Source organism: Mustela lutreola, chromosome 17 (genome assembly GCF_030435805.1).
Source record: "Mustela lutreola isolate mMusLut2 chromosome 17, mMusLut2.pri, whole genome shotgun sequence".
NCBI classification, from domain to species: domain Eukaryota; kingdom Metazoa; phylum Chordata; class Mammalia; order Carnivora; family Mustelidae; genus Mustela; species Mustela lutreola.
This window is the reverse complement of record NC_081306.1, coordinates 15,351,022-15,372,635: the sequence shown is the minus strand read 5'-3', so window position 1 is coordinate 15,372,635 and position 21,614 is coordinate 15,351,022. Positions and strand designations below refer to the sequence as shown.

The following is a 21,614-nucleotide window of genomic DNA, read 5'->3' as shown; positions in this document are numbered from 1 at the left end:
TGTCTGCATTTTCACATATCATGATCATGAATGGTTACCAATACCAAGTCAAAAAGCCATGAGGGGGTGCCTGGGTGGCTCAGTTGATTAAGTGACTGCCTTTGGCTTGGGTCATGATACTGGAGTCCCACTGTGTTGGTGGAAATGCAGACTGGGACAGCCACTGTGGAAAACAGTATGGAGATTCCTCAAGAAGTTAACAATATGACCCAGCAATCACACTTCTGGGTATTTAGCCAAAGAATACAATAACAGTCATTCAAAGGGATACACACACCTTGATGTTTATTGCAGCATTATTTATGATTGCCAACATATGGAAGCAGCCCAAGTGTCCACTGACTGAGGAATAGATAAAAAAAACAAGGGGACAATGGAATATTAGTCGGCCATTAAAAAGAATGAGATCTTACCATTTGCAACAACATGGTTGGAACTAGAACACATAATGCTAAGTGAAATAAGACAGCCAGAAAAACACAAATGTATGATTTCACTCATATGTGGGATTGAAGAAACAAATGAGCAAAGGGGAAAAAGGGAGAGAGACAAAACAAGAAACAGACTCTTAACTATAGAGAACAAACTGATGGTCTTCACGTCGGGGGCGGGGGGAATGAATAAAATAGGTGATGGAGATTAAGGAGGGCAATTTTCATGATGCGTGCTCAGTAATGTATGGGATGATGGAATCACTAAATTGTATCCTTGAAACTAATTTAACACGGCATGTTAACTAACTGGAATGAAAATAAAAACTTAAAAAATGGCAACAAGCCTTTAGATAAGTGTATTAACAGAATTACAATGAAAATACCGCATTCCCAATGCTCAGTATTAAGTGAGATGTAAAGCAATAGAGTACAATGACGTTAAGAGAATTATCAGATATTTTATTAAAATACTATCAAGAAAGTACATTTCCTTTGAATTATTTAACAATATATTCCTGCTGTATAGCTGAAGGAGTTATACACATGCACTAATAGTTAGGATCCAAGTGTAAACATGATGAACACACATGCCTATGTTTCTCCCTGCCACTGACCTAATGCACAAGTCCCAGCATTCCCGGCCTAGAGGGGCCTCCACAATTCCATGTCCAAGATGGTTCTGTTCCAGTAGTTATTTTTAGAAGATATATACAAATTGTTTAATTCACTAGTCCTACTTTTTCTCATATATTGTCACCTTGCGACATTCAAAAAGCTGCAAAGTTGTGAAATAAAGACTGAACTTTGTCCCCAGTAGCTGCAGGCACTTTATACAGGACACACATACAGTACGACAGACCTAATCCGAAACTGTCCTCCAGATGCAGAGACAGTAGCAAAGCACCCCTCTCAGCATCCCTCTCCCATCACTGCAATGACTTAAGGACAGAAACTCATCTAGTGCCCAAAGGGTGGGTTAACCCAAAATCCAACTCATAACTCCACTTTTGTCACACAGTCTAACACCTAGAAAGACTGGATGTTGTAAATTGGGACGTGTTGATCCTTTACGTATATGATGTACACAGCAAATTAAAACAATGCACGGAACAAGAGGATGATGGTTACTCCCGTCTAACTATAAGCAGACTGACATCGAGCTCTTGGCACTTTCCTCTCTTCCCTGGACTGGCACGAACACAATGTGTCCTGCTCAGAGAGGTAGTCTGACCGTTCCATTTCCAAAATATACCATTTCGTGTGAATTTTAACAAAAGGATATTTATAAAATGTGTTATTTCACTACCTCTGCTTTGAACACACTTTATGTATTTCTAAGCATCTAGAAAAGCTACGTGTCTCAAATAAGGACTTAAATTTATCCACTGTGTACACAGTAGTGTTGGATCAACTACACTCCGGTGACTATGGTTAGATCTGAAGGTGACTTCAGATTAGGGATGCTATGGTCTGGAATCCTTTAATTCCTTTTCTCCAAAAACAACCTAACGAACGAGATGTGGTTTTACAATTTCACTCCCAAAACCCTTTCAGAAGACAATCTTTCTATGGACTCCTAACAACACAGTGAATAAAATGTGTTAGGTTACTAACTCTACTGTTGTCACTGTTGGGGAAACAGAATGACAAACAAAATTTCCTCCCAACCCAGAAATCCTCTCCATGAAAGTTATAGAGAAGGAAAAGAGTTTAATGACTCAGTAAGGATGCACCTAGGATGCGATGCTCGTCACAGAGCATCCACAGAGAGCCTGAAAAGACAGGAAGAAATCCTACCCTGTCTTCCTGGCGTCCCTTCTCATACTGAGCAGATACAACCCATGACTTACATGTTCTAAAGATAAACGATAATTATGCTCAAGCAAAAGGACCCGACAGCACCATTTGTCACACACAGTCCATCCTAGATTCACCTGTAATTGAGGTGGCCATCTGGGTGTGCTAATTGGCTTCATCCAGAGGAAAAATAAACTTATTTTGAGCATTTATGACAGAAGGTAGTTTTGCAACTTGGTAGGCGCCCACTGAAGCTAGGCTCCTACCCTCCCACAGAAACTGGGAGATGTGGTGTGAGATCATAGAAAAAATATATATTGGTCTCTGCCCCCAGTTCCTGGTACAGAGCTCCTAAAACCTTTTCGTTTCTTAAAGTGGTGAGAACATAAGAACATCCCTTGTTCTAAGATTTGTCTTTAACCCTGTCCTTGACACAGAGCTCCTAAAACCCTTGGAAATTCCTAAGTGACTCTGGGTGCCCTCCCGGAATGCTCCTGCATGGGGCTGGCCACCAGAAAGACAAAGCCAAGATCAGAAGCGTGGAAGACCCAGCCCTATCCCCTACCCTCCAGAGAGGGAAGAGTGGGTGGAAATGGAGTTAATCACTGTTCATGCCTATGTGAGGCAGCCTCCATGAGATCCCGCTAGTGTAGGGTTTGGGGAACTTCCAGTTTGGTGAATATATCACATACTGGGAAGATAAAGCAACCCAACTCCATGGAGGCAGAAGCTGCTGCTCTTAGGACCCTCTCAGATCTGGCCCTTTGTATCTTATCACCTAATTATTCACCTGTAGCCTTTATGGTATCCTGCAATGAACTGGTGAACATTAATACAGTAATCCCCACTTATCTGCTGGATATATGTTCCACGATGCCCACTAGGTGCCTGAAACCCAGAAAACACAGAACCTGAAATATATTATGCTTTTTCCTACACATATTTACTTACGGTAACGTTTAATTTATATATTAGGCACAGTAAGAAATTAATAATAACTAATAATATCATAGCACAATTATATCCATAACAGTAATATAAGTTATGTGAATGTGGTCTTTCTCTCCAAATATCTTAATGCACGGTATTCGGCCTTTTCTTGTGATGGCGTGAGAGGATAAAATGCCTACGTGAGGAGATGAAGTGAGGGGATGGCTGAAGACATTGTGGTGTAGCCTTAGGCTAGCACTGAGCTTCTGGTGCTCCCTCAGAAGGATGCTCTGCTTGCCTACCGTGGTTGACCATGGGTCACTGAAACTGCTGAAAACAAGGGGACAATTACTGAAAATGCTTCCCTGAATTCTGTGAGCTACTCTGGCAACTATCGGAACCCAACGGGGAGGAGGTCACGGGAACCTCCAATTTGTGGCCAGCTTGTGCTGAATTTGGAGGTAACCTGGGGACCTATCACTTGCCATTGGCATCTTAATTCCGAGGCAGTCTCCTAAGACTGAACCCTTAACCTGTGTGATCTGATGCTAACTCTAGGTGTCAGAACAGAAGTGAATTGTAGGACACCCAGCTGGTGTTGCAGAATTACTTAGTGTGGTGGGGGACCCACAATTTGGTGACCAGAAGTGTCGTGACAGAAGAGTTCTTTGTGAAAGTAAAGGTTTAAAAGGACATAGCAGGAGAGCTGGAAGGTTTTCTGATACATTGGGGCTACCACCCATGAAGGTTATGTTTCGGATGGTTCCCAGGCCCTTGAGGAAGATATTCCTGGATGAACACACAGTACGGCAAAGTTAAATGAAATGTACATAACATACTGGGCAATATGAAATATGAAATCTTCTAGTACATTCTAGGAAAACACCTCTTGCAATTTCTTCTCTCCCACGACCCTCAACCCAATAAATAAGTACAAAGAGTCTATGGTTCACAGAGGTAGTGTAAGAATCCCATTTGCAAAGATGATGTTTTCCAACAATTTTTTAAAAAATGCTTCTTGTGGTAAAATACACATGACATAAAATTTGCCACATCTTAAAAAAAAAGTCTGGCGCACATGCTGACTCAGTCAGTGGGGTACATGCAACTTCTTTTTTTTTTTTTTTTTAAGATTTTATTTATTTATTTGAGAGAGAGATCACAAGTAGGCAGAAAGGCAGGCAGAGAGAAGAGGAAGCAGGTTCCCTGCCAAGCAGAGAGCCCAAAGCAGGGCTCGATTCCAGAACCCTGAGATCATGACTTGAGCTGAAGGCAGAGGCTGAACCCACTGAGTCACCCAGGAGCCCCATGGAGCAGGCAACTCTTGATCTAGGGGTTGAGTTCCACACTGGGTAGGCAGATAATTTAAAAATAAACACTTTAAAAAAAAATTTGCCATGTAAACATTTTTAATTCTCTAGTCCAGTAGCCTAAGGTGAATTCACATTCTTGTGCAATCATCATACCATCCATTTCAGAACCTATAACCATCCCAAACTGAAGTGTTATACCCATTAAGCAAGAATTCCCAGCAGCACACACCCCGAGCCCCTGATAACCACCCATCCTACCTTCTGTCTCTGTGAATCTGATTATTCTAAGTACCTCACACAAGTAGGGTCATCTAATATTCCATCAATCTTTAAAAGCTACTTATGGGATGGGGGAGCTATTTACAGGCGTTCCTGAGTGGCTCAGTTGGGTAAGCATCTGACTTTCGATTTTGGCTCAGGTCTTGATCTCAGGGCTATGAGTTCAAGCCCTGAGTTGAGTCCCACACTGGGCATGGAGATGAAATTACATGAAATGATGAAATGAAATAAAATGAATTAATGAAATGAAATGAAATAACATAAAATAAATTTTTGAGTGCCTGGGTGGCCCAGTCAGTTAAACATCTGCCTTTGGCTCAGGTCATGATCCCAGGGTTCTGGGATTAAGACCTACATCAGACTCCCTTCTCAATGGGGAGCCTGCTTCTCCCTCTTCCTATGCAGGTCCCCCTGCTTGTGCTCTCTCAAATGCTCTCTCTCTCTCTCTCAAATAAATAAATAAATCTTAAAAATAAATTTTTAGGGACACCTGAGTGGCTCAGTTGGTTAAGTCGCTGCCTTTGGCTCAGGTCATGGTCCCAGAGACCTGGGATTGAGACCCCCACTGGGCTCTGTGCTCCGTGGGGAGTCTGCTTCTCCCTCTCCCTCTGCCTGCTGCTCTGCCTACTTCTACTCTCTATTTCTCAGTCAAATAAATAAATAAATAAAATCTTCAAAAAAAAAAAAATAAATTTTTTAAAAAGCTATTTACAAATATTATTCTACTACTTCTAATTTTAGATCAAGTACTTCCAAACATCCAGAAACATTAGATATTTCAAATAAGGACTTAATTATACACTATATATACATAGTACTATTAAATAGAAGTGCACACATACAGCAATGGTTACAACTGAGGTATCTTCAAAATATGACCATTTGGGCCTTGAACCATTCCCTCTTGACTTCCTTCTCTCCACATCAATCCAGTGGACAAGTACAAGCTTAGAAGTGGTTGAACAAATTCATATCCAAAAGTTATTTAAAGAAGGTAAGCTTTCCTATAAATTCCAACACAAGCTGTATAAAATGTGCTAATTGTAACCTCTTTATATCTAAAGACTAGACAGCACAGAATTAGGACTCATTTGTCTATTACACACACTTTGTACACAGCAAAACAAGATACATACGACATATAAAAAACAGTCTTGTCTGCAACTATCCAAATACGGACATATTTGCATATGTCATATGCATATTACTTTTTGTTTTTCATTCCCTCCTCAAAACTATGAAACAAGGATAGACCGTAATACACTACTCACAGAGGTAGTCTGGCAATTAAATTTCTAAAAGACAGCATTTCCTATGAATTTTAGCACAAAGATATTTACAGAGTGATATTTCACTACTTCTACTTTAAGCATATGGCATTGGACACTGCAAACCATTCACACAGACTAGCTGTTTCAAAGAAGGATGCTATTTGGCCACTACATAAAGCAGTTCTGAGTAAAGTGCACACATATAACAACCTTTATAATCTGAAAGTATCTTCTAGGTTCTGACCTAGGGCCCTTTGTTTTTCTCCCTCTCCCCACCTACCCAGTATATGGTAAAAGCTAGATGGCTGATTTGTACAAGCCTACCCTGGGCGCCCCTCTTAATTACTGTCTTGAGAATGTAAGTATCCTGAGCTCCATTTATATTCCCATCAAGCAGATTATGTAGAAAAAGATGTCATTCACGGTTCAAGGTCAGGAGCTCTGGGGGTAGCCAACCCAGAGCATCTCCTTTGTAACAAAGAATGCCCAGATGGCCGGGCTTGAGCTCACTGGAATGCTGGCTGGCCATGCAATGAGGGAAAAGGATACAGATAACTTACAAGGCTAGTTGTTACAGTATAAAACTTGCTGCATGTAGATCCCAGCAGCAGATTTTTTTTTTTTTCAGTCCGCCATCCCTCGATTCCCTGTACATAAATTCCCCCCAATAAACCTGTCTTCGTGGCTGTCTCCAGGTCACTTCTTGGGTCTCGCTGGGCCATCACTCACTCCTGCCTTAGAGGACACCGGAGTGTGCCTCTAAGTGGGCTCTAATGTTCAAAATCTCAGGAGATAATCTCTCCAAGGAATTTTAACACAAAGCATACAAAATGTATTAGTCTAACATCTATACTCTTGTCATGAACTGCCAACCTCTTTAACAGCCTCAAAGACTAGATGCTGTAAACGAGAATTCATTTGTCTGTTACAGGCACTGTTAACATTTACGGCAACGCAGAACATAATGTCTGAACCACAGGGATGTTGGTTAATCTTGCCTAAGGATAAAGACACTTGCATAGACGACTTTATATTTCCTTCCCCTCTCTCCTCCAACAAACCAGTGCACAAACATAGTGTGCACTCAAGGAAGGGTTTTGGCCATTCCAAAACAACCAACCAATATTTCTTATTGTTAACCTGACAAAAAGCCAGCCAGTTTGCTTTTTTTTCCCCCTTTTCTTTTACCAGCAAAACAGGTTTATTCAGGAATAGCAAAGAATTACAATCCAGAACTGAAAATAGAGCTACCCTATGACCCAGCGATTGCACTACTGGGTATATATCCTAAAGATACAAACGTAGTGATCTGAAGGGCCACATGCACCTGAATGTTTATAGCAGCAATGTCCACAATAGCCAAACTATGGAAAGCACCTAGATGTCCATCAACAGATGAATGGATAAAGAAGATGTGGTATATATACACAATGGAATACTATGCACCATCAAAAGAAATGAAATCTTGCCATTTGCAACGACATGGATGGAACTAGAGGGTATCATGCTTAGCGAGATAAGTCAGTCGGAGAAAGACAACTATCATATGATCTCCCTGATATGAGGAAGTGGAGATGCAACATGGGGGCTTAAGGGGGTAGGAGAAGAATAAATGAAGCAAGATGGGATTGGGAGGGAGACAAAGCATAAGTGACTCTTAATCTCACAAAACAAACTGAGGGTTGCTGGGGGGGTGGGGGGTTGGGAGAAGGGGGGTGGGGTTATGGACATTGGGGAGGGTATGTGCTATGGTGAGTGCTGTGAAGTGTGTAAACCTGGTGATTCAGAGACCTGTACCCCTGGGGATAAAAATATATGTTTATTAAAAATTAAAAATTAAAAAAAAAAAGAATTACAATCCAGGACACAGCAAAACCATAGGCAAGTCTGACAAAAAAAAAAAAAAAAAAAAGGAGAGGAACTTTATTCTCTGGAGAAGAAAGGGCAATTGGGAAGGGTTGTTTTGAAAAAAGTCCATTGGAGAAAAGCAAGAGTTCTGGGTGAGGACAGTTTCTCATTGGTTGAGTAGTTGTGGTAGTCTATTTCTTTTCTTCTTCTTCTTTTTTTAAAATTTATTTGACAGAGAGAGAGATCACAAGTAGGCAGAGAGGAAGGTGAAGGGAGAGGGGGAAGCAGGTTCAGAGAGCCCGATGTGGAACTCAATCCCAAGACCCTGAGATCATGACCTGAGCCGAAGGCAGAGGCTTAACCCACTGAGCCACCCAGGTGCCTGCATAGTAGTCTATTTCTTATAGGAGAGGAAATGACGTCTTTTCCTGTTGGGGCCTCTAATATAAAGTCCTCTATGCAAGTGTCTTTATATTTGCCTCTAACTGATGATTCCTTTCTGCTGACAATTTTTCTGTTGGGGTATATAATTGGCAATTCCTACTGTAATCGACCTGGAGTAATACTGAACCCACCTGAAGTAATACTGAACCCAACATCATCTTGTTAGTTCAGCCTCTAGAGGTCTGTTGTCCCTAGGCATAGCTAGACTAGCCAAGGAACTTGTAGGCCTAGGTTCATGAGGCAGGAGTGCTTGTTTAGAATGGAAAGGAACATGAATGAATGCAACCCCACTAGCTTATGGATGTAATCAACACTACCCTAAAGATATAATTACCCCATGTACCTAACGAACTCTCCAAAGAACAAAGATATTTTTCAGATTCCAAACCTCTTTAATTTTTATTTTTTAATTTTTATTTTGAGAGGGAGAGAGAGAGAGAGAGAGTACAGAAGGGGAAGGGAGGGGCAGAGGGTATGGGAGAGAATCTTAAGCAGACTCCACACTGAGTGCAGAGCCCAACTTCGGTCATGATCTCAGATCCTGAGATCATGCCCTGAGCTGAAATCAAGTGTCAGGTGCCTGACCGACTGAGCCACCCAGGCACGCCCAGATTCCAAGCCTCTTGAGATGTAACAGACGTCTCTGTGACCAGATGGAAGTGGCACAAGGAGTTACGAAGTCACATCTGTTAACATGACTTCCAGAGCCCCATGGGCTCAGGAAGACTGCTATCATGGGCCTCAGGAGACTGCTATCCCAAATGGTGCCTTTAAAATCCTCACAAACCATTAGGGAGCTCAGGACTTTGAGCACTAAATCCCCATTCTTCTGGAAGGCTCCGCACCAATAAATAGCTTTTCCTTGTGGCCAAAGCTCAGTGTCAGTTTCCTTTTTTTTGGCTTGCCATGCATCAGGCAGAAGAATGCTCCTTTTGTTCGGCTACAGTATGAGCTCCCCTGTCTAGCTTCTTGTCTCCCTTTTACTGAGGTTTCATTTTATTTTCATATTATAAATCTGAACCAGAAAAATTGACACAATGAATTATTGCACAAACTTTAGTCTTAACCTTTATTAGGCACTTCCGGACATCTAGAAAGAGAAGATATCTCAAAAGAAATAATAAACTACTTAGTGCTGTCGATTGTATACAGTGAGGAATAAAATGCGCTACATACAGAACAATGGCTTTAATGTGACAATGTTTCCTGAATATAGCCTGCCTGACCTAGAATTTTCTTCTCTTTCTCCTTGCGGCCTTTAGCTCTCTGTCCTCCAACCAGGGAGTGACACGGAGGAGTGTCCCAAGGGATGTCGCTTCTAGAGATGGTCTAACAAGGCCTGGAGGCAGCAGAAGCTTTCTTTTAAAAGGTGGGGAGAGGGGAGGGGAACTGGAAGAGCTGGTTTTTCCTGTTTCAGGCACATGCCTTCTATAATCCGCCAGTAGACCTTCCTGAGGACAGTGGCCCTCCCCACGGGCCCAGGGTGCTACCTTCTTCTGCCACCTGATGCTACCAATGGTTCCAACGGCTGTTGCCATGCACCTGTTTGCCTCCCGCCAGAAGGCGTCTATCCATGCTATCTATAAAGAGGTTTGTTTTGTCCGAATGGGACCAAGGCATCAGGCCAACAAGTTTGGCCAGGTGGCCCAGCTCGTGGCCCAGATCCGTGGCCCAGATCCTCTGTCCTGCATTCCCGTGTCTCCATTAAGCTCCCGGCCACACACGCCATCCAAAGACACCGAATCCCAGGTGGCCCAATACACACGAGCAGCCTGTGGGGGGGCCGTGGGGTGGAGGGTTGGCCACCGAAGGCGCAGGCCTCGCGTCCCACTGTGCTGTGCGCCCAAAATCAGCATCCTTACTGTTCCTTTTTTTCAACTGCAATAGAGCAAACAACACTCCGCTGAAGTTATTAGCATTAAATGACCTTGTGTGTCTATCCCTACGTTTTTAGAGTTACTCTGAGTCCGCAGGATCTGAGTTACTACACTGGAGAAGTGAAAGGAAGTGAAACTAGCATCCACGTGGTCAGACTGGAGGAAGGAACGAACACTAAAGGTCATGTTGTCCTCAGACTCAACAGGACCTGCCAAGGAACATGCAGGCCTTGGTTCACCAGACAGGAATGCCTGCTTATTTTAAAGGAACATTTAGGAATGCAACCCCACTAGCTTAGGTATGTATAAATAGTTAGTTAGCTTACCCACTTAAGTAATCAGCACTACCCTAAAGATAATCTGCACATGTACCTAATGAAACTTCTAACCTAAAGAACAAAGATATTTTTCAGATTCCAAGTCACTTGTGATGGAACAGACCTCTCTATGACCAGATGAAGTGGCACCAGAAGTTATTAATTAATATCTATTAACATGACTTCAGGAGCCTCCAATCAATACCGTTTACTTTCTCAGGAGACCCCTGCCCCAAATGATGCCCTTAACTCTCACTTGTATCCTTTGCCTTTGGAGACATGTCTTGAAAGAAGGGAAACAAAAGTGAAAATGAACTTTTGGGATTTCATCAAGATAAAAACCTTCTACAAAGCAAAGGAAACAGTCAACAAAACAAAGAGGCAACCCAGGGAATGGGAGAAGATATTTGCAAATGACACTAGAGACAAAGGACTGATATCCAAAATCTATAAAGAACTCCTCAAACTCAACACCCCCCAAAACAGAAAATCATCTCAAAAAATGGGCAGAAGACATGAACAGACACTTCTCCAAAGAAGACATACAAATGGCTAACAGACACATGAAAAAATGTTCATCATCAGCAGCCACCAAGGAGATTCAAATCAAAACCACATTGAGATACCACCTTTCACCAGTTAGAATGGCCAAAATTAACAAGACAGTAAACAAGTGTTGGAGAGGATGTGGAGAAAGGGGAACCCTCGTACACTATTGGTGGGAACGCAAGCTGGTACAGCCACTTTGGAAAACAGTGTGGAGATTCCTTAAGAAATTAAAAATAGAGCTTCCCTATGACCCTGTAATTGCACTACTGGGTATTTACCCCAAAGATACAGATGTAGAGAAAAGAAGGACCATCTGTACCCCAATGTTCATAGCAGCAATGGCCACAGTCGCCAAACTGTGGAAAGAGCCAAGATGCCCTTCAACAGATGAATGGATAAAGAAGATGTGGTCCATATATACAATGATATATTATGCCTCCATCAGAAAGGATGAATACCCAACTTTTGCATCAACATGGATGGGACTGGAAGAGATTATGCTGAGTGAACTAAGTCAAGCAGAGAGAATCCATTATCATATGGTTTCACTTACTTGTAGAGCATAAGGAATAACATGGAGGACATGGGGAGAAGGAAAGGAAAAGTGAATTGGGGGAAATTGGAGAGGGAGACGAAGCATTAAGGACTGTGGACTCTGAGAAACAAACTGATGGGAGGGGGAGTAGGGGGATAAGTGAGCCTGGTGGTGGGTATTAAGGAGGGCACAGATTGCAGGGAGCACTGGGTGTGGTACATACACAATGAATCTCGGAGCACTGAAAAAATATAATTAAAATTTTAAAAACTTCTCAATTGTAAATCATTGGGGAGTTTGTGACTTTTGAGTATTAGCTCCCATTGGTATGGTACCACAGCAATAAATAACCTACCTTTATTCACTGCAAAATCTCAGTTTTCAACTTTTATTGGTGTACTAAGCAACATGGGGCAGGGGGAGGGAGGTCTTATTTGGTTCAATTACAGAAACACTATTTTGTAATTACTAAGTTTTTCTAGATTTCCGGTACTTTGGGTTGTTCTTTGTTACTAGCAAAACATCCCAGCTGATAAAAATCTGTCTTTTTTCCTGGAACAACTTCCCTTTTGGAACAACTTCCCTTTTAGAGCAACTTCCCATGAACCCATCATTTGGCAATTCCTGTCAAAATGTGATGCATAGATAGCATTTAACTGAACACTTTTATCACTCCTAGGTCCTTAATTTCCAGAACTAGGACAAGACTGAAAAGATACTTATTATAATAGAAAAAAGAGAGAGAGGGTATCATTTCATGTCCTCCAGGTTTGGTATCATTTCAAGTCCTCCAGTAATTGGTTAAGTAAATTATGCTAACAAAATAGAACAGAACACAATGCATTTTTTAAGAAGAATGAGCTACCTCTACACTCTGACTTGGAAGGAGCTTCAAAATATTGCCTTTTTTTTTCCTTTTTTCTCAGCAAGCGAGATAGAGAGCAAGAGCGAGAGCAAGAGAGAGAGAGAGAGAAAGAGAGTACAAGCAGACAGAAACAAAGCAGACTCACTGCTGAGCAGGGAGCCTGACTTGGGACTCAATCACAGGGCCCTGGGGTCATGAACTGAGCCAAAGGCAGATGCTTAACAGACTAAGCCACCCAGGTGTCCCAAACTTTTTTTTTTTAATATTATGTCTTGATTGATAAATAAAAGGTAAGATGAGCCCATGGAATAATAAAAACTCTAAATTTGTATGTGTCTATGTATAGAAGTGTGTGCACGTATGTAAATAGCAAAAAGTCTGGAAAGTCATACACTATTTTGCAATTCCTAACTTTTTCTAAATTTGGGGCACCTTGGAGTTTTTTCTGTTACTTGCAAAACATCCCAACTGATAAAAATCTGTCTTTCTTCCTGGAAAAAACTTCCTTTTTAGAGCAACTTCCCATGAATCCCATCATTTGGCAATTACTGTCAAAATTCAAAGTACAGATAACATTTAACTGAACAATTTTTTTTACTCATAGGTCCTTAATTTCTAGAACTAGGAGGAGAAGACTGAAAAGATATTTATTAAAATAGAAAAAAAGAGGGCATTATTTTATGTCCTCCAGTTAGTAATTGGTTAACTAAATTATGTCAACACGATAGAACATAATGCAGTTTTTAAGAAGAACTAGCTCTACATTGACGTGGAAAGAGCTTTGAAACATATTTTGTGTCGACTGATAAATAAATGGTATGACGAGCCCATTCATGCAATAATAAAAACTCTAAATTTGCATGTGTCTACGTATAGAAGTGTGTGCGTGTATGCAAATAGGAAATTAAGTCTGGAAAGTCATCTGGAAGGTTAGGGTAGGGGTGTGGGTAAGTTCAGTGGTGAAGAAGGGATTTCAATGTTTTTTCATATAGAGTGCTATATAGCTTGCATTTCATAAGGATGCATATGAATAATAACTAGGAACTTTAAAAAAAATCAAAGGCATAAAATGGACTTGTAGTGGTTTTAAAATAAGCCTACGGGATGCCTGGGAGGCACAGCTGATTAAGCGTTCAACTCCTGATTTCAGATCAGGTCACAATCTCATGGCTGCTGAGATCAAGACCTGCATCGCCTAGGTGCTGGGTGTGGAGCCTGTTTGGGACTCTTTCTCTCCCTGTCCCTCTCTACCCCTCTCCATGCTCACTCCCCCTCTCTCCTTGACTCTCTCTAAAGAAAAAGAAAAGAAGCCTACAAATTCTAGACTATTCCATTTAAAAGGTAAAATTTAATTTCCGTCATGAATATCGGATGATTCGGGTTAAAACATACTCTTCTGCATATACCTGGAATCAGCTATTTCTCCAAGCTCTGGTTTCTTGCAGTGGGAAATTATAGAATGAACACTGGATTGATGGTGTTCGTTCTAGAATGCCACCGGATTGGTCATTGTTTCTTGGCTTTTCTATGGGGAAATTTAGAAATTCATTATTTCTTTCATTTTCAAAAGAAAACATTATGAATTCATTTTGTACAAAAAGCTATTTGGACGAAGGTGCTTTCATGAGGTAGATGAATAGGCAGTTCCCCACTCTTTTTTCAATGGTATTTTTAAAGTTTAGTTGCTAAGGACACACCATCAAATAATTTTTTCTTGTGGTAATGAATCTTCTATTTTAGTTGGAAAGACAGAAACAATTATCCTCTCTTTTTCTAATATAGTTACTTGTCTCTGAATCATTCAAATTAAATTGAGCTGTTGCATAACCAAAATTAGTATCTTTTTTTGGTCTAGCTAAATATTTTTAAAATAATATTTTTGAGACAGAAAAGTAAAAAGAACAAAAGTATTCTATAATCCTGGCACTCAGAGGACTACTATTACTATTTTTAATAAAAATTATACATATACATGATAAACAGTACTTGTAAAGGCATTAACTACTTATGGTTGGAAAGACTCGATATGGTTAAGATGTTAATTTTCCCATATTTGCCTATGTATTCAATACAATCAAAATCAAAATCACTGCAGTATTTTTGTTTTGTTTTGTTTTTACATAAAGTAACAAGTGGATCTATAAGGTTTATGGACCCAGAAGAGGCAAACAATTTTGAAAAAGAAGAACAGATTTTTCAGGATTTATACCCTCTATATTTGAGGTCTATTATAAAATCATAGCAATCAACACCGTGGTATATTGGCAAGAGAATAAATACATTAATCAATAGAAACACAGAGTCCACAAATAGATCCATATACATAGAGTCAATTGCATTTGATAAAGGTGCCAAGTAATTCAAAGAAGGAAAGAACAGTGTTTTCAACAAATGTTACTGAAACATGAAAAAAGTCTGAACAAAAAAATGACCCTTGATCCTAATTTCACACCATCTACAAAAATTAACGGAAAATTGATCCTGATCTAAATACAAAGCTACAGCTATAAAATGTCTAAAAGAAAAGATAGGAGTGTATCTTTGCAACCTTGATTGCCAGGGTTCAGCAAAGTATGGACTACAGACCAAATGTGACCCACTACCCATTTCTGTTAATAACATTTTATTGGGACACAGTCATGCGCATTCAATTCTGTACTGTCTAAAGTTGTTTTTACATTACAATAGCTGACTTGAACAGTAACAGAGACCATACGAACCACAAAGCCTAAAAATATTTGCTTTCTGGCCCTTAGAAAAAACTTTTGCTGATCTTTGAAGTTAAGCATGTATTTATTATATGACCTAAGAGTTCCACTCCCAGATAGGAAAAAAACAAAAAACATATTCCCTGAAAGACCTGTATGCAAATGTTCCGGGCAACTGTATTCATAATAGATGAAACTGGAAACAACCCAAATGCCCATCAACAGGTAAATGGATAAACAAAGTGCAGTTGGTCAATACAATAAATGCTATGCCCCATTAAAAGAGAAAAAAAATATTAAATACAAACAATGTGGATGAATCTCAAAAACATTATGCTGAATGATATAAAAGAGTATATACTATGTAATTCCACTTATATGAAGCTCTAGAACAGGAACAACTAATATATTTTTTATTGAAAGCAAATCAGGGGTTTCTTGGGACTGGGGATCAGAGTTAGGGTGTGACTGTAAAGAGCACAAGGCAATTCGAGGGAGTAGTGTATTCTTTTTTTTTTTTTTTTTTTTTTAAGATTTTATTTATTTATTTGACAGAGAGAAATCACAAGTAGGCAGAGAGGCAGGCAGAGAGAGAGGGGAGTAGTGTATTCTTGACCATGGTGGTAGTTACATATCTCAGAACTCTCTGTAACTTAAAATGTATGTATTTTATTTTGTTATTTTTATACCCATAAAGTTGATTTTAAAAGTTAAAAAGGGGGTGTCTGGGTGGCTCCGTGGGTTAAAGCCTCTGTCTTCAGCTCAGGTCATGATCCCAGGGTCTTGGGATGGAGTCCCGCATTGGGCTCTCTGCTCAGCAGGGAGCCTGCTTCCTCCTCTCTCTCTCTCTCTCTCCCTCACACTTGCAATCATCTATGCAGAAATGGATTTCAGTTCTGAAACCTTGTGATATAAGCACTTTGGAGATTAACCTTCGATTTTATTAAGACACTGGTCAGGAATGCTGAGTTGCTTTGTGCCAATTACCAACTGACAAGCATAAAATAACGTAAATGTTTTGGGTTTTGCTGTATAGGTTTGTCATCAAACACACTGGAGATCAGAGACAGAAGCAGCAAATGGTAAACAGGCAGACGTATAATGTAAGTCTTCCTTCTAGAGAGGGCCATAAGGGTATAAAAAGTCTTTCAGGTGAGGAGAGGGGAAAAGAAAAGCCTGGCAGAATCCTCGTTCTAGTGGGGGCCTTATCCTTCACAGCCATACGACCCCAGGAAGGCCAGGGAAACCAACACGTGGTATCTTTGCCTGTTTGCGTGTGTTTCCAAACACTTTCTCATCAAAGGTACCTTACATTCTGTAACACTATCTGTGGGCATCTTTTAATGCCATCACTCTCCCTAACTCTGATACCCATGTGTAATGAATCCCCCCGCCCCCAAAATGAGAACTTTGACAGGAATGGAATAATTTTGGAATTGGCAGGCTGAATGCATCCTAAACATATCTAAGCTCATTCTATTTTAGTTGCTAAACGGATCATCCTTGATCAAGATTAGACTTGAAATATGTAGGCTTTGTTGTCTGGGAAGTCAGAAGGAAAGCATAAGAGTAGGACAATTCTATGGCCCCAATACTCTTGTATAATTCTATTTTCTCTTCTCTATTTCATCTATCTCTGCTCCAATTGTTATTATTTCTTTCCTTCTGCTGGCTTTTTATTTTAGTTTAGGAACTTCCTCCAGTTCTTTAAGGTGTAAAGTTTGGTTATTTATTTGAGATCTTTCTTCTCTTTTCATGTAGGCATTTAGAGCTCCAGGTTTTTCTCAAAGCCCTGTTTTTGCTGCATCCCCTAAGTTTTGGTATATTGTGTTTTCATTATTACTCATCCCAAGGTGTTTGATGATTTCTTTTCTGATTTCTTCTTTGGTCCATTGGTTGTTTAAGAACATGTTGGTTAAGTTCCACATATGTATACATTTTTCCAGTTTTCCCTCTGTTACCGATTTCTAGTTTTTTTTCCCACTGTTGCCAGAAGAGATACTTTTGTGATTTCAATCTTCTTAAATGTTTTTGAGGCTTGTATTGTGGCATAACATCTGGTCTGTTCTGCAGAACTGTTCCACGTGCACTTGAAAATGCTTATTTTGCTGTATTGGTATGGGATACCCTTAATAGGTCTGGATTAGGTCTGGTTCCTTCATACTGTTGCTCAAGCCCTCTAATTACTTACTGACCTTCTTTTGGTTGTTCTATCCATTGTTGAAAATAGTGTATTAAAGTCTATAGTGATTCTTGCAGGATTTTCTATTTCTCCCTTCTGTACTGCTCATTTTTGCTTCATATATTTTTTTAGCTCTGTTGTAAGGTATGAATATGTATATGACTGTTCCATCGTCTGGATGGATTGACCCTTTTATCAATATATAATGTCCTCCTCTGTCTCTTGAAACAGTTCTTGACTACAAATCTATTTTGTCTGATATTATTATAGCTACCCCACTTCTCTTTCGGTTGCTGTTTGCCTAGAACATCGATTCTTATCTATTTTTAATACACTTGTGTCTTTAGATCTCAGCTGTGTCCCTTAGACAGCATAGAGTGAGATCATGGTTGTTGTTTTCTAATCTGTTCTGTCAAACTAGCCTTACTTTTTTTTTTTTTTTTTGAAAGACTTTATTTATTTAGAGAGAAAGTAGGGAGAAGCCAAGTAAGAGGAAGAGGGAGAAGAGTCCCAAGCAGACTTTCTGCTGAGCACAGAGCCCAACCTGGGACTCGATCCCATGACCCTGTGATCATGATCTGAGCTCAAACCAAGAGTTGGACACTCAACCAACTGAGCCCCCAGGCACCCTAATCTACCACTACTTTTAACGAGAGTTTAATTCATTTACATTTAAAGTGGCTACTGACAAGGAAAATCTTATTGTATTGCTCTCAAATTGCTCCTCTTCTCAGCTTGCTAGTTTTTCTTTTTTTTTTTCTTATTGTTCTTCAATATCTCTATTCCCTTCTTCTGCATTTATACGATTTTTTTTTTATGGTGGACCATTTTTATTCCTTTCTCATTTCTTTTCCCTGGAAATGTTAAAAGTTATTTTCTTACTGATTACCCTGGGGGGATTACAATTAAACTCATACCTATTACAGTCTACTTTGTATTATTATCAATTTAACTTCAGTAGTATACAGAAACCTTGCTCTTACACAGCTCCTTCCTTCCTTCCCCCTGTATGTTAACACAAATTTCATCCTTACACATTGACTTTACCTGAAGTCAACTGATTCATAGCTGTCATTAAATCTAAAAACATATTTACAGCAACATCTAGAATAGTATTTGACAAAACAACTGGGCACACAGCCTTGCTAAGTTGACACATAAAATTTAACCATCATAATAATCATATTCAAAACAAAACTTCAAGATAATAAGAGACTGTCTAACTCCAGAGACATTTTTCACAATTGACAGTGCTGAGAACTATAAATAATCCTGACTTCTTTTTTTTTTTTTTTAAGATTTATTTATTTTAGAGAGAGAATAAGAGAAAGTGATAGACTGAGAGCATGCAAGAGTGGGGGGAGGGACAGAGGAAGAAGAGAATCCGAAGCAGACACCCCACTGAGAGTGGACCCTGATGTAGGGCTTGATCTCACCACCCTGAGATCATGACCTGAGCTGAAATTACCAGTCCAACATCTAGCCAGCTGAGCCACCTGGGTGCCCCTATAATCTTGGCTTCTAATGTTGTACTTTACGCCTGCTAAAACTCTCCAAAACACAAAGTAGTGACAATATGTTTATGTCTTTTTCTTAATCTTCTTTTTTAATTTTTTTTTAAAGATTTTATTTATTTATTTGACAGAGAGAGATCACAAGTAGGCAGAGAGGCAGGCAGAGAGAGAGAGAGAGAGAGAGAGAGGAGGAAGCAGGCTCCCTGCTGAGCAGAGAGCCCGATGCGGGACTCGATCCCAGGACCCTGAGATCATGACCTGAGCCGAAGGCAGTGGCTTAACCCACTGAGCCACCCAGGCGCCCCAATCTTCTTTTTTTAAAAAGACATTTTAGACAATTAAGACAATTAATTGTCATAGAAAGAAGGCTCTACACTCAACGTGGCATTCAAACCCACAACTCAGAAACCAAGAGTTGCATGCTCTACCAATTGAACAGCTAGGAGCCCCAATGTGTATATGTTTTTAAGGTAGGAATGTTGATGGCAGGTTAGGAAAAAGAGAGACTAAACTGGTTTTGGTAGTACCCGTTTGGTAATCACCTGAATAGCCATTTACAAAAAAACAGAAATAAACATTTATTGAGCACCTTCTGTGTGTTAAATGCTTTATTAAACACTGTACATGGACTCAACTCGTGTAATTTGATCCACGCAATAATTCTGAGGTTACTTTTTTTGTCTTTTTCTAAAAGGTTACTTTTTACCATGTTTCTTGTGTTATTGGTAATTTCCACTCTACAGATAAGGAAACTGAGGTATTGGTTAGAGTATAATCATGAAAATAGAAACCAATGTAGATATTTTGAGCATAATGTTATTTAGTACAGAGAATTAGGGGCTTAAAAGCCTTTTGGGCTGGGACGAGAGGGTGGAAACCCTATGGAAGGGCTGGAGGAACTATTGTCACAACGGTTTTCATTTGTGCCATGGTTTCTGCAGTCCAAAAAGTAGGGAAGTTGCTGCTGCTGTCAAAAAAGTTCAGAAAAAAACACTGTTGATTGTCACAGCTGCCTTATATCACTGAAGCAGGGACCGGCAGGGAAGAGAGCCAAAGCTCAAACAAAATACACAGAACAATAATTTATGTCTTTCTTCTTCCAAATCTCAGGAAGTACATCCGACTTGGCAAAATATCAATGAATCCAGAACACTGGCCATAGGGCATCTGGGAAATGTAGCTCCCAGGATTCCAGGCCAGCCTTGGGAAATGCTAAGAGGAGTATGAGAAAGAATGCTAGGATTCATTTTCTACTTTTTCCACAACAAGTTTCTACAAAGTTAGCAGCTTAAAACAACACTCAGTTGTGTCATAGTTTTATAAGTCCAAAGCTCAAGGGACTCAGCCCATAGAGCATGCAGCTCCTGACCCTGGGGTTGTGAGTTCCAGTCCAACGTTAGTCATGGAGCTTACTTTAAAGGGAAGAGAAGAAGAAGAAAAAAAAAAAACACGCAAGATAATACTATTACCCTAAATGAAAATGACATTTCTAAAGTCTACTTCTCACTGGTATTAAGTCTAAATTCTCATCTGACTCCAATTCACTTGCCTCCTACACCCTTTCTCTCAGCAACTCTATGTATACCCTTCAACCATGTTAGAAATTATTTTCCAAGCAAAAAAACTTGTGTAAATACTGGCATTTACATTTTTGCCAATTTCCTTAGTGTTTGGCTTCATACAGTTGGATTCGTGTATCTGTTTCTGCGTTTGACATGTTGCAATATCAGAGTGACACTTTTCCAGAAGTTTCTGGAAAATTCCAGGAACACACCTGAGACCAACAGAATGAAAAAGGCAAATAACGTCTATTATTAAAATAATATTAACTTTGCGGACCCCTCAAAATTCCCAGACCACAGTTTGGGAACCCACTGGGTACATTATTGTGTTCATGGCCGAGTTTTCTGGAATGTGTGGCCTCGCCTCATTCTTCTCATAGCCAACAGCACTTACAAGGCCTGCAGCGCTCCCCTCAGCAACCAGAAGGGCTTTATCTCACAACTGACGGTTGAGTTCGTTCCCTGCCTTGAGCACAGAGAGGGCACTCAGAACTGACTGAACACACAGCAATCACTACGCGGGCCAGTATGTGCCTCACGAAATCTGACGCAGCCCAAGGTGACAGGATCCCAGGACAATTTAGGAAAACTCAAGAAAACACAACTGGTCTAGGCCCATTCGCCTGAGTCGCAAAATTTAAGGAGTCGCCCCCAAACTCCGTAATCCAGGTAACTGAGACTTTAAAGGCAATATTCTGAAAATTCAAGTCGGTTTTTGCAAACAAAGTTTCCCTGGTCATGACTTTCGGAAAACTTTCCAACGCGTCGCGTGAGTCCCTCAGAGCAACGGCCCCGGCTCGCGGCGCCACCACCGGGCGAGCGCGGGCGACAGCCGGACAAAGAGGCAGCGTAACCGCCAGCGAGATCTCCGCACCCCGCAGCCGACGGCCACTTACCGGCCGCTTTTCCCCGCCCCCGCCCGGCCCACTCCACCAGGGCGCCCCTGATTGGCTGGGCCGCCTCATGTTCACGCTTCCATTGGCCGAGAGGCCGGCGGGGGCGGGCACGGGCAGACTTACCTCCACAGGTCCCCGCGGGAGCGTTATTGTGCGCGGCGGTTGCTGTTCGTTGAGCTTCTGTTGAGAGAAGCGGCCGGCGCGGCGCCGCCGGAGGTACGTTGGGGCCGGGCGAGAGCCCCGCGCGAGCGGCGGTTGGTCGAGTCGGCGGTTGCGCGGCGCCGCGCGCCTGA

General features: G+C 40.8%; 2 protein-coding genes across 7 annotated transcripts in view; one reads left to right on the top strand and one right to left on the bottom strand.

Annotated features, from left to right (window-relative positions):
* The window catches only part of GRIN2A (glutamate ionotropic receptor NMDA type subunit 2A), a 724,518-nt gene that overhangs the window by 507,492 nt on the left and 195,412 nt on the right, over positions 1–21,614 (bottom strand). The window lies entirely within an intron of this gene.
* ATF7IP2 (activating transcription factor 7 interacting protein 2) overlaps positions 21,371–21,614 on the top strand; it is a 54,154-nt gene continuing 53,910 nt past the window's right edge. Inside the window, exon 1 of one of the 2 annotated variants that reach the window (XM_059155292.1) lies at positions 21,371–21,537. The gene's annotated coding sequence lies outside the window, so the exon portion shown is untranslated. The remainder of the gene's footprint in view (positions 21,538–21,614) is intronic. The other variant, XM_059155294.1, reaches the window with a different exon arrangement.